This window comes from Sus scrofa, chromosome X (genome assembly GCF_054392235.1).
Source record: "Sus scrofa isolate SSC_HxYL_T2T_F1_AM1 chromosome X, Sscrofa_HxYL_maternal_Yorkshire_Landrace_v2.0, whole genome shotgun sequence".
Classification (NCBI taxonomy): domain Eukaryota; kingdom Metazoa; phylum Chordata; class Mammalia; order Artiodactyla; family Suidae; genus Sus; species Sus scrofa.
In genome coordinates this window covers 51,039,370-51,053,087 of record NC_139401.1, presented here as the reverse complement: position 1 = coordinate 51,053,087, position 13,718 = coordinate 51,039,370, and the positions used below count along the sequence as shown (strand labels likewise).

Below are 13,718 nucleotides of genomic sequence, written 5' to 3'. Positions count from 1 at the left end.
GGATCCCAGCCTCGCGGCGCAGACTCCTTCCGCCCAGCGCCTCCGGGGGTGGGGCTTCGGATTGACGGCTGGCGCACGCCCATCCCTTCTGCGCGGCCGCACTAGCCCCACCTCCCGGCCGCCTGGTTAGGTAAGGAAATAGCTGAGTGGGGAGGCCGGCAGGCGGGAGAGGGAAGCGGCGGTTGGCTTGTGTGGCCATATAAGCTACTTATAAGCCAAGTCTTGTCTGCGGGCCTGTGTCTGGGCTTAAATATGTGTGTTCTCGAATCTTAGTAACCAAGTGATCGCCAGGACCGCATCAGACAAGGGTGGGGGGTCGGTGCCTTTGTCTACAGTGGAAGATGGCGACTGGCAGGGTGTGAGAAAATGGCCGCCTGGATCACATGTTTTGCTGAGTATTCCCACCTGAAGTGACTGGGTTAGCTGCTCCCAGAAACCCTTCCGGCTTGCAGGGTCCCAGACAAAGCTTGAAGAAGCCACTCCCAGCTCTTTCTGCAGTAGATCCACGGCCAGACACAGGAACCAAACAGCTGGAAGCCTCTCCCACTCTTTTGCCTTCTTCCCCTCCTCCCTCCTTCCCTTAGGCCTCAGAGCAGCCTCTGCAGGAGAAGCTGGATTTATATCTCTGGAGTAGGGGCAAGTAAGGGTTTCTTCAGAAGCCATCTCAGGGAGCTCCAGACCTGGCTGGCGAATAAGGTCTCCCCCTAAAAACAGTAAATATTAGTCTGAAAATGTCTTCTTCCTGATAATTTAATTCCAGCCCGTCCTCTTCCTCAGCCTAAACTCTGGGATGAGGCTGAGCCCTATCCCAAGGATATGTTCCTCAACCTCTAGCATATCCAGGCAGAAAATGGCTCCCTCTGCCTACTCCTATCCCTTACATACACAGGAATCACTGCCCCTACATCCATGGAATTCTTCTAACCCCTTACCCCTGAGAAACACAACTCCTGTGGACCCGAAGCCAGCCCTGGCCGCCTTCACCTTACCCCCTGCATTAGCAAATTCTTCCGTTTTCTTTAAGACCTAACTATTCAGTTCTGTGAACTTTCCCAGCTGAATTAGAAACTCAGAGCACCTTGTTACATTTATCACTTAGTATTGTAATCGTTTATGTGTCTGTACCTCCACAGGAGAGTGAACTCCGTGAGAATGGGAACCATATATATATGTAATATATATTTGAGTGAACTCCATGAGAATAGGAACCATAAATATATAATATATATTTGAGCCCTCTGCAGGACCCAGCACAAGACTAGTACACGGCAGACTTAAGCAAATGTTTATTAAATAGGTAAGTTTACAGGCCTGTACTACAAATCAACGGGAAATGGACATTTTAGTAGATAACGTTGGGCAATTTGGCTTACCAAAATGAGAAAAATAAAACTGGATCCATGTTTATTTTTACATGAAAGGGTAGAGAGTGTCTTATGACCTAGGATTGTGGAAGGACTTTTTTTTTTTTTTTGTCTTTTCTAGGGCCACACCCACTGCATATGGAGGTTCCCAGGCTAGGGGTCTAATCCAAGCTGCAGCCGCCGGCCTATGCCAGAGACACAGCAAGGGGGGATCTGATCCGCATCTGTGGCCTGCACCACAGCTCACAGCAACGCTAGTTACCTGACCCACTGAGCAAGGCCAGGGGTCAAACCCGAAACCTCGTGGTTCCTAGTCAGTTTTGTTTTGTTTTGTTTTGTCTTTTTGCCTTTTCTAGGGCCACTCCCGCGGCATATGGAGGTTCCCAGGCTAGGAGTCGAATCGGAGCTGCAGCTGCCAGCCTACACCAGAGCTACAGCAACGCGGGATCCAAGCCGCGTCTGTGACCTACACCACAGCTCACGGCAACGCCGGATCCTTAACCCACTGAGCAAGGCCAGGGATCGAACCTGCAACCTCATGGTTCCTAGTCGGATTCGTTAACCACTGCGCCACGACGGGAACTCCCCTAGTCAGATTTGTTAACCACTGAGCCACAGTGGGAACTCCTGGAAGGACTCTTAAAAGTCCCAAATGCACAAACTATAAGGGAGAAAATTGTAATGAAATCCTTGATAGGAATGAAAATTGGTATTACTACTTAGGAAAACAATGAGGAAGTAATCAGAATAGTTGAAGATGGCCCTGGGACCCAGCAGTTCTATAGAGATGTGCATGTATCAGCTTCAGAATCACTGGGAGGGCTTGTTAAAACACCATTGGCTGGGCCCCATGCCCAGAATCATGTTTCTGTAGTAGAGTCCAGGAATTTGCATTTCGGGTTTTTTTTTAATTTTCTTTTTTTACATTATAGTTGATTTACAGTGTGCTGTCAATTTCTACGGTACAGCAAAGTGACCCAGAATGTGTATCTGTATATATATATACATTCTTTCTCTCAATTATCCTCCATCATGTTCCGTCACAGGTGACTGGATATGGTTCCCTTTGTTGTACAACATGATCTCATTGCTTACCCACTCCAAATGCAATAGTTTACATCTATTAACCCCAGACTCCCAGTCCATCCCCCTCCCTCCCCTGCCCCCCTTGGCAGCCACAAGTCTATTCTCCAAATCCATGAGTTTCTTTTCTGTGGAAAAGTTCATTTGTGCCACATATTAGATTCCAGATATGTGATATTCTGTGGTATTTGTCTTTCTCTTTCTGACCTAATTTACTTCGTACGAGAGTCTCTAGTTCCATCCATGTTGCTGAAAAAGGTATTATTTTTGTTCCTTTTTATGGCTGAGTAGTAGTTCATTGTGTATGTATAGGAATTTGCATTTCTAACAAGTCCCGAAGTGATGATGATGAAGCTTCTGCTGCTACTGCTGCTGCAAGTCCAGGTACCACATTTTGAGAGCTACTGACAGAGAAAATGAAATTATCAAAGAATTTAGTTTTCTTCATTGTGCTTTTGTGTGTTCTCCATGTAGTCATTGACTATGTATTATTTTAGGGTGAGGTTTTTGTTTTTTAAATTTTCTTTTATCTTTACTTCCCACTCTGATTTCCCTCCTTTAGGCAACCATTCTAAAAATGTTTTATGCATATCTTTTTGTTTATATATGTTCTTACAAAATATGCATTGCTCCTTTACATGTGTATGTTCCTCTAATTTTTTAATTTTCAATTTTTCAAAATTCAGAAAAATTGAAATAGGTCAATGAAAGCCCATATACCCTTAATATTTTGCCAAATTTGTTCTACTTCTCTTTGTGTGTATATGTATACATCTTCTTGCAGGCAGTATAACACCTTGCCCCTCGAAATTTATGTGCTAGAATAAGGACATTCTCCTACATAACCACAATACCATTATACACACCTGAGAAAACTTACTAATTCAATAATACCATGAAAGATACCCTGTGTTCAGATTTTCCAGTTGGGCCCAAAATGTTCTTAGACCTGCTCTAATTTTTTGTAAAGCTTTATTGAAGTATAGTTGATTCACAAGGTTGTGGTAATTCCTGCTATACCACAAAGTGATTCGGTTATACATGTACACACATCCATTCTCTTTCAGATTGTTTTTCCACATAGATTATCACAGAATATTGGGTGGAGTTCTCTGTGCTGAATAGCAGGTCCTCGATGGCCAATCATTCTATATACCTCAGGGTGCATATGACAATCCCAAACCCCCAGTTCATCCCTCTCCCCCTCCCCAATCTGTCCCCTTTGGTAGCCATAAGATTTTCAAAGTCTGTGAGTCTGTTTCTGTTCTGCAAATACGGGCATTTGTATCCTTTTTCTAGATTCCACATATAAGTTATATCATATGATGTTTGTCTTCTCTGACTGGCTTAGTTCACTTAGTGTGATAATCTCAGGTCCATCCATGTTGCTACAAATGGCATTATTTCATTCTTTTTTTTTTTTTCTTTTTTTTTATGGCCTCACCTGAGGGATATGGAAGTTCCTTACTAATTCAATAAGAGCATAAAAGATACCCTATATTCAAATTTTCCACTTGGGCCCAAAATGTTCTTAGACCTGCTCTTATTTTTGGATCTCAGTATTTAACCAAGGTTTGTGCATTATGTTTAGTTGTTGTGGTACTTTAACCTCTTTTAATCTAGAATGGTACCTCTATATTTTTTGTATATTTGATATTACACTGATCCTTTTGAAGAGTCCAGGCCAGTTTCCTGTAGAATGTTTGGATTCATCTGCTCTTTCCACATGATTAGATTCAGGTTAAATAATTACAGCAATAACAGTACATAGGGGATATCATTTAGTTCATATTGTTATCTCCTCAAGAAGCACATAATACTAGGTTGTCCCACTATGGAGAATGTTTTTGCATTTTTGTTTTATATAAATGGTATCTTACTCCATTTCTTACTTTTTTAAAATCCATTGCTTTTAACTGCTCATGCAAACCACAGTGTGCCTTCACTACATTTTCCGTGAATATTCCCCCAATGATGGATAGGATTGCCTCTAGCTCCATGATACCACAAATAATACTGTGATAAACATCCTTGTGCATGTCTCCTCGTTGGCCTATATGAGAATTTCTTTTGAAACATATACCCAGGAACAGAATGATTACATCATAAAGTGTGACTAAGAATGCCAGTACTGCTAAATGGTTCTCTGGGATGGTTATACCAGTCCAATTTTACCATTAGTGCACAAAGATTCCTGGATTCCTACATCTTCAGACACTTGACATTTTCTAGCTCCATAGTTTTTGCTGGCCTGTAGATGTAGAATAATAGATTACTTTGTTTTTAGTTTATATTTCTCTGATTACTAATTAATTTTTGAGCATCTCTTTGTATGTGTGATAAATACGTCTTCTGTAAATTGCCTGCTTGTGTAGATGGCCCATTTTTTCTGTCAGGGTCCCTATCTTTCCTGTTGATCTGCTAGAGTTCATTATATAGTCTAGCTATTAGTCCTCTGTCAGTCTCAGACATTGCAAATATTCTCTCCCTGTTGTAACTTTGCCCATGATAGCCATCTTTGAACAGAAGTGTTAATTTAATGTAATCAAATGCATCACATTTTTGTTTTATGGTTTTTGGTTTGGGGATGATAATTTAAAAAGTAGTTCCCTCCTTGTAGGTCACAAAGATATTTTACTGTTAACTTTATACTTTTACCTTTCACCTTCAGGCTTTAATTCATCTAGAATCCACTCTCATATGTGGTGATAGGTAAGGATGCAAATTTATTTTTTCCACATGGTGAGCCACATTTCCCACCATCTAATACTAAACAATCCTTCCTTTTTCATCCATTTGCCATGCCACGTTTGTCATCTATGATGAAACATACACACACAGGTCTGTTTCTGTTCTCGTACTAATACCACCTTGTTTTTAATATTTTGTAACATATCTTAAATCTGATAGGGCAAGTCCCTCCTCTTTAGTAGTCTTCTTTTGGGTTGTCTTAGTGATATCTTCACATAAACTTTGTCTTTTTTTTTTTTTTTGTCTTTTCTAGGGCCTCACCCATGGCATATGGAGGTTCCCAGGCTAGGGGTCTAATCCAAGCTGTAGCTGCCAGCCTACGCCAGAGTCACAGCAATGTGGGATCCAAGCTGCGTCTGCGACCTACACCACAGCTCATGGCAATGCCAGATCTGTAACCCACTGAGCGAGGCCAGGGATCAAACCCGCAACCTCATGGTTCCTAGTCAGATTCAGTAACCACTGAGCCATGACGGGAACTCCTTCACATAAATTTTAAAAGAGTTTATCAAGCTCTTCAAAAGCCCAACTGTAATTTTGATTAGGATTGTACTGAAATTATAGATTAATTTAGGGGAGTTGACACCCTCAAAATATTAACTTGTCGCATCCAGGAGCTTGGAATATCTCCTAATTTGTTCAGTTCACCCTCTATCTGTGTTCTTTATTAAGAGTTTAAAGTTTTGTCTTTAGAATTGTTGTGTGTTTTTACTAATTTAATTCCTAGTGGCTTTATAGTTTTTGTTACATTGTGAATATTTTTATTTCTTTTTGAATAGATAAAACATATACAGGAGTTCCCTGGTGGTGCAGCAGGTTAAGGAACCTGCATTGTCACTGCCGTGGCGTGGGTTTGATCCCTGGTCCTAGAACTTCTGCATGCTGTGGGTGTGAACAAAAAAAAAAAAAAAAAACTGAGAAAAAAATTTTTAAAGATAATATGTACATATTTTGAATATCAAAACTATATAAAAATTATACTTTGAGAATTGTCACTTATCCTTGTCCATTCTACCCAGTTGCCACTGTATACACTCCCCACAGTTACCGGTTTTAGTCATTTATTTTTTATTTTTCCAGTGTTTCTGGTTTTTTTTTTTTTTTCTTTTTAGGGTCGCCTCTGCGGCATATGGAGTTTCCCAGGCTAGGGGTCCAATTGGAGCTACAGCTGCTGGCCTGCGCCACAACCATAGCAATTCAGGATCCGAGCCATGACTGTGACCTACACTACAGCTCACGGTAACGCCAGATCCTTAACCCAATGTGCGAGGCCAGGGATCAAACCCGCAACCTTATGGTTCCTAGTCAGATTTGTTTCCACTACGCCACAATGGGAACTTCCTCCAGTGTTTCTTTATGCAGGTACAAACAAGTATAAGGATATATCATATTCCATCTCCCTCTTACACAAAAGATGACAAACTCTACATACAATTATACGTGTTGCTTTTTTTTGCAGGTCCTTCCATATCAGAGCGTTAGAAAGTTTCCAGTACATAGGAAGTCATTGTATAGAAACACATAGAGTACTTCCTCAAACTGTTATGTTATGTGGATGTACAATAGTTTAATGACTGCAGTACCCTATTGATGTTCAGGGTGTTTTCAGGACTTTAGAATTACAAATGGTGCCATAATGAATAGATATTTTATATATATGCAGATATTGCTATAGGATAAATTCTGAGAATCACATTTGTAACTTTGGTAGATGTTGCCAAAATCCCCTCCATAGGTGTACCATTTTGCACTTATCACCCATGTATGAGTTTATATGTTTTACCACAACCTCACTCAGAAGGTGTATTGTTAAAGACTTTTGGACTTTTGATGTGATAGGTGAGAAATGGTATCTCACTGTAGTTTTCATTTACCTGTCTCTTACAATGGGTGAGATTGAGTATCTTCATATGTTTAAGGGTCATTTTTGTCTTTTTCTTTGAGTTGTCTATATACACTTTTTTTTCTGTTGGGTTCTTGATTACTGCAAGCTTGTTACATAATTAGAGAGATTAGACCTTTTCTATTGGTTTACTCAGGTTTTCTAGCTATAGACTAATGAAAGCTTTACCTCCTCAATTGTAATTGTAATTTCGAATTTCTTTCTCTTTTCTGATCACAGTGTTTTTGCTATCTCCAATATTATGTTAACTTGTAGTGGAGAGAATAGACACCTTACCTGGTTTGTGATTTTAGCATATAAATGCTGTTTCCTGGTTAAATGAAGTGTGGATTTCTGGATTTGGGGAGATACACATAATTATATCAAGGAAGAAACCATATGTTCCTCTTCTATTGAATATTTGTTATAAAGAATGGGTATTGAATTTTGTCAAATAACTTTTTGGCATCACTGAAAATGATATGATTTTTCTCTGCAGCGTCAATATGTTAGATTGTATGCATGGATGTCCTAATATTTGATGGCTCTTGCATTTCTGGAATAAACTCCACATAGTCATGGCTTCTGTTTGCTAACATTTTATTTAGGATTTTGCATTGATATTCATGAGTGAAGATCACTCTATATCATTTTCTTTTTCTTCTTTTTTTTTTCCTTGATTTTTTTTATTTTCCCACATTTTCTTTTTCTTGTGGAATCTTTGTTATATCCTGGTATCAGTATTATATGTACTTCACAAAAAGAATGTGAAAGTGTTCCTTTAGCTAAGCTCGAGAAAATAAAAATAGCATTCAGATGTTCTGCTTTTCAGTATTAGTAGCCCTCACCTGTGAAAGCATCATGGCCTATTGCTTTGGAAGGAAAGTAGTTCTCTGTTTCTTCCATGGAAATAGGTCTATATGGACTTTTTTTTTTTTTTTTTTTTTTTTTTTTTTTTTTTTTTAGGGCCGCACCTACAGCACATGGAGGTTCCCAGGCTAGGGGTCTAATCAGAGCTATAACCACCGGCCTGCTCCAGAGCCACAGCAACATGGGATCCAAGCCGCATCTGCAACCTACACTACAGCTCCCGGCAACACCAGATCCTTAACCCACTGAGCAAGGCCAGGGATCGAACCCGCAACTTCATGGTTCCTAGTCGGATTTGTTAACCACTGAGCCACAAAGGGAACTCCTGGACTTTTAGAGTTTGGTAAATTATATTTTACCAGGATGTTTTAAAATGATTTGCATAGAGTTGTATGAGGAAGTTTTTTTATAATGTTTAAAATGTCTTCTTACTATAGTTATGTATATCTTTTCATTCCCTGGTTCGTATATTTGTGCTTTCGCCATTTCTTGTGTGTGTGTGTGTGTGTGTGTGTGTGTGTGTGTGTGTGTGTGTGTGTGTGTGTGTGTCTTTTTGGGGCCACAAATGAGGCATATGGAGGTTCCCAGGCTAGGGGTCAAATTGGAGCTGTAGCCACCTGCCTACACCACAGCCACAGCAACGCTGGATCCGAGCCATGTCTGTGAGCTACACTGCAGCTTATGGCAATGCCAGATCCTTGACCCACTGAGCAAGGCCAGGGATCGAACCTGAGTCCTCATGGATACTCATCAGATTCATATCCACTGAGCACGACTGGAACCCCTCCTTTTCTTTATTATTATTAATGGCTTATATATTTTTCACAGAATTGGTTGTATTTATTTTTTAGTTCTACTGTTGCCTGGTTTCTAACTCCTTCATTTGAACTATTCTCTTTAATTCTTTCCTTCTTTCCCCCTTAAAATTTGTTTCTCCTTCCCTAACTTTCTGAATTGGGCACTTATTCATTTAATATTTCCTTTGATTTTTTTTTTCATTTTATGGCTGCCCTGTGGCATAGGGGAAGTTGCCATGCTAGGGCTCAAACACTGGATCCGAGCCTCATCTGCAACCTATGCTGCAGCTTGCACCAACGCTGGATACTTAACCCACTGAGCGAGGCCAGGGATCAAACCCACATCTTCATGGATACTATATTGGGTTCTTAACCTGCCGAGCCACAATGGGAACTCCCTCCCTTGTTTTTATTTTATTTTATTTTTCTTTTTAGGGCTGCACCCACAGCATATGGAGGTTCCAGGCTAGGGGTCAAATCGGAGCTACAGCTGCTGGCCTACACCATAGCCACAGCATGTATGCCACATCCTAGCTGTGTCTGCGACCTACACCACAGCTCACGGCAACGTCAGATCCTTAACCCGCCAATCGAGGCAAGGGATCGAACTCATAACCTCATGGTTCCTAGTTGGATTTGTTTCCTCTGTGCCACAAGGGGAACTCCCCTCCCTTGTTTTTAATATAAGTATTTTGCTATGAAGTTTTCTCTGCTGTTTTATCTATCTCCATAGATTCTGAAATGGGATGTTTTCATTATCATAATTGTCTGGAAGTTCAACAATTTTGGTTTGAGTTTCCCCTTTGACCCAAGAGTTGTTTGACAAAGATCTGCTTTTACATACTCAGACGGAAGATCTTTTTCACACTGATTTCTAGTTTTATCCACTTGTGATCAGAGAACATTGTCAGTATTAGTTCTGCCTTTTGGAATTTATTGAGATTTTCTTCTTGCCCTAATATTGATTTTGTTATTTAGGTTTTTTATATTCTTACTGGGTTTTTGTTGTTCATTTGATCTGTCCTGGAATGAGAAAGGTGAGCTAAATTTCTCCTGTTTTTAGTGTGTTTTCTTTATATCTCTTAACATTTCAGCTTTGTGAAAGTTGCTATATTATTTGATATAAAAATAACTTTAGGAGTTCCCTGGTGGCTCAGCAGGTTAAGGATCTGCTTTTGTGTTTGTTTTGGCTGCACGAGTGGCATGTGGAATTTCCTGGGCCAATGATCAAACCACAGCAGTGACCTGGGCTGCTGCAATGACAACACTGGACACTTAACCCACTGCACCACAAGGGAATTCCCTGTAATACACTTTTTATTTTGGAATAATTTTAGTTTTACAGAACAGTTGCTAAAATAGTGCAGAATTTACATATACCCTTCATCTAGTTGGCCCACATGTTACTATCTTATATGACTACATTTTTCAAAACATAAGAGATTAGCATTGGTACATTGCTATAACTAAACTCTTGACTTTATTCAGATTTCACCAGATTTCACTAGTATCTTTTTTCTGTTCCAACCTCCAACCCAGGATCCCACATTGCATTTAGTCATATCTCCTCCAATCTGTGACAGTTCCTCAGTCTCTCTTTTTCATGACCTTGACAGTCAATTAATGCTTTTCATTCTGAGTTCTAACATGCCTGATAAATAAGATTGCAACACCTGCTTTCTTCATTTGCATTTGACTGATATATCTTTGCCCTTCTTGTATTTCTTAAACTTTCTGAATCAACTTGGTTTTTGTGTGTGTGTGTGTTTGTTTTTTGTTGTTTTTTGTTTGTTTGTTTTTGTCTTTTTAGGGCCACACCCACAGCACTTGGAGTTTCCCAGACTAGGGGTCAAATAGGAGCTGTAGCCTCTGGCCTATGCCACAGCCACAGCAGCACAGGATCCAAGCCGTGTCTGCAACCTACACCACAGCTCACAGCAACACCGGATCCTTAACCCACTGAATGAGGCCAGAGATCAAACCCGCAACCTCATGATTCCTGGTCGGATTCGTTTCCGCTGCGCCACAACAGGAACTCTTGTTTTAATTGACTCTCTTGAATACAGTAGTTGGTTTTTGCTCAGTGATCCAATGGAAAAATGTTTGTCTTTAAACGGGTGATCTAAGGAGTTCTCATCATGGTTTGGTGGTTAATGATTCAGACCATGAGGTCGTGGGTTAGATCCCTGGCCTCACTCATTGGGTTAAGGATCCGGTGTTGCTATGAGCTGTGGATGTTTGGTGTTAATATTCTCACATTATTTTAAGTTTTATTTTCTTTTTTAGCTATGTGTTTATATATTAAGAGCATTTTACTATGTAGTCTGGTTTTTTTAGTTATCTTTACATTTAGAAAAGTTTATATTTGGGTCTAGTGATTAATTTGGGGTGTCTTATTTTTTGTTACATTTTTTCCAGTTGTTTATTGCTAATATAAAGAAATGTTATTGATTTTTATAAGTTGACTTTGTGCTGAACTCCGTTTAATTCTAATAGTATATCAGTTGAATCTGTTGGGGTTTTTTTTGTTTTTGGGGGTTTTTGTGTGTGTATGTGTGTGTGTGCTTTTTAGGCCTACATCCATGGCATATGGAAGTTCCCAGGCTACAGGTTGAATCAGAACTACAGCTGCCAGCCTACACCACAGCCACAACAACACAGGATCCGAGCCACATCTGTGACCTACAGCACAACTCATGGCAACGCCAGATCCTCTACCCACTGAGTGAGGTCAGGGATCAAACCCACATCCTCATGAATATTAGTCAGATTCATTTCTGCTGTGCCACAGCGGGAACTCCGAATGTTGGTTTTATCTCTTCTCTTCGAAACCTTACACCTCTCATTTCTTTTTCTCTGTTTATAGTATTAAACAAGACTTCCAGCTCTTTTTGTTTGTTTGGCCATGCCCCACAGCAGGCAAAAGTTCCCTGGCCAGGGATGAACCTGTGCCACAGCAATGACAACATCTTTAACCTGCTGAGCCACCAGGAAACTCTAGGACTTCCAGTTTTATTTTAGACAGTAGCTGGTAAGAAAGAGTAAGCATCTAGTCTTATTTTCAGTCTTCAAAGAAATGAATTTTAAGTTTCTCCATTTACTACAAAATATGCTATAAGGTTTTGCTGTGTAACCTACACCAAGTTAAGAAATTTGCCTTCCATTCCTAGTTTGCTAAGTTTTCATCATAACTAGGCATGTAACATACTTTTTCAACATTTTTTTGTCTTTTTGTGTGTGTGTGTGTGTGTATGTCTTTTTAGGGCCACAACTACAGCATATGGAGGTTCCCAGGCTAGGGGTCTAATTGAAGCTGTAGCTGCCAGCCTACACCACAGCCACAGCAATGCCAGATCCGAGCCACATCTGCAACCTACACCATAGCTCACGGCAACGCCAAATCCTTAACCCACTGAGTGAGGGCAGGGATTGAACCTGCAACCTCATGGTTCCTAGTCAGATTCATTTCCCCTGTGCCATGACAGAAACTCCCACTTTTTCTACATTGAGTTAATCATGTGATTATTCTCCTTTGGTCTATTCACTTGGTAAATTACAATGATAGATTTTCTGAGGTTGAATGCATTCTTGGAACAAACTTCATTTGATTGTGGTGCATTTTTTAATATATTGTTGGATTCAAATGGCTAATTTTTATTTAAGATTTGTGTAGCTGGATTCACAAGTGAAATGAGCATGTAATTTTCTTATATTGTACTTGTCTGGGTTTTTTGTTTGTTTGTTTGTTTTTGCCATGCCTACAGCATGTGGAAATTCCCAGGTCAGGGACTGAACCCAAGCCACAGCAGTGACAACACCAGATCCTTAACTGCTAGTCCACCAGGGAACTCCTGTCCTTATCTGGTTTTAAAATCAATAGTTCAAAATTGTACTAGACAAATAAAGTGAGCTTTCATTTTCTATTTTCTCAAGAACTTGTATAAGAAGAAAAGTACCTCTTGAGAGTCCAGCATTCTATACCTATAAACCTGTCTGGACCTGGATGTGGGAGGAAGGAAGGTCCTTGCTTACCATTTCAATTTCATTAATACTTTAGTGATCTATTCAAGTTCTCTATTTCCTGTGCCATTTCTATCATTTTATATTTTTCTAGGCAAAAATTTTACCTAGATCTTTTCCAATTGTTTTGGTCTAGTTCCTAACAGTCCAGTTTCTGGCTTGAGTACCTGGAAGTGCTTTCACAGAGAGGAGGGTACAAGAGGAGCAGCATGTCTTTCATTTGGGGGCCAGAGGAAGTTTGGCTACCTCTGCATTTTCAGCAAAGCAATGGCTATGTCTGATTCTCTGTTACTTTGGATATTTGTGATTATATATGAATGTGTACACTTCTATAAAGGTGTGTGTTTATACATAATAGTCTAGTGTGTTTATGTTTATATAAAAATGTTGGACTGAAAAAGAACAATTTTTCAAACAATTTTTCTGTGTAGTTATTTTTCAGCATCTGTTTGCACAGGTCCCTGAGCTGTGATGGGATATTTCCTTGGGTCTCTCAATGTCCTTGTGTACGTCTGCGTCTTTGCCAGCTGGTAATTCATTCTGTGTGCTTTTCCATGTCTCACAGTATCTGCAACTATTAGGGTTCGTGATTCTATGTGTATCTTTATGTCTCTGCACGTGTCTGCATCTCTAGGGACAGGGGATTCTGTACGCATCTCTGTTTTACTGTAGAAATATATGTATGGCGTGCACATGCTACGTGGCAAGTTCAGACTCTCCAAGTCTGGAAGAAACATTACAACAGGAAATGCTCTGGATTCCAGCTTCCGGATGGAATTTCACTCAGAAAAATACCCCTTCCTGGTCCTCCCAATAACTGCAGCCTTCTTTGTCTTTCTTAAAGAGGCTGAGTTGAGGGGGTTTATGCTAACCTTGACCTCAGAGGCCATGTCTTTCAGGAGGATTTGGCAGAGCCATGAAATTCCACACCCTGCCACTCACCTCTTGCCA

The 13,718-nt window shown here is 40.2% G+C and overlaps 1 long non-coding RNA gene across 1 annotated transcript; it reads left to right on the top strand.

Moving 5' to 3' along the window:
* The first annotated feature begins 9,212 nt into the window (after window positions 1-9,212).
* Window positions 9,213-13,185, top strand: LOC146394614 (uncharacterized). The gene is made up of 2 exons (XR_014835492.1): window positions 9,213-10,656; window positions 10,957-13,185. It is a non-coding gene; the product is annotated as an uncharacterized LOC146394614 (long non-coding RNA).
* Window positions 13,186-13,718: the final 533 nt, after the last annotated feature.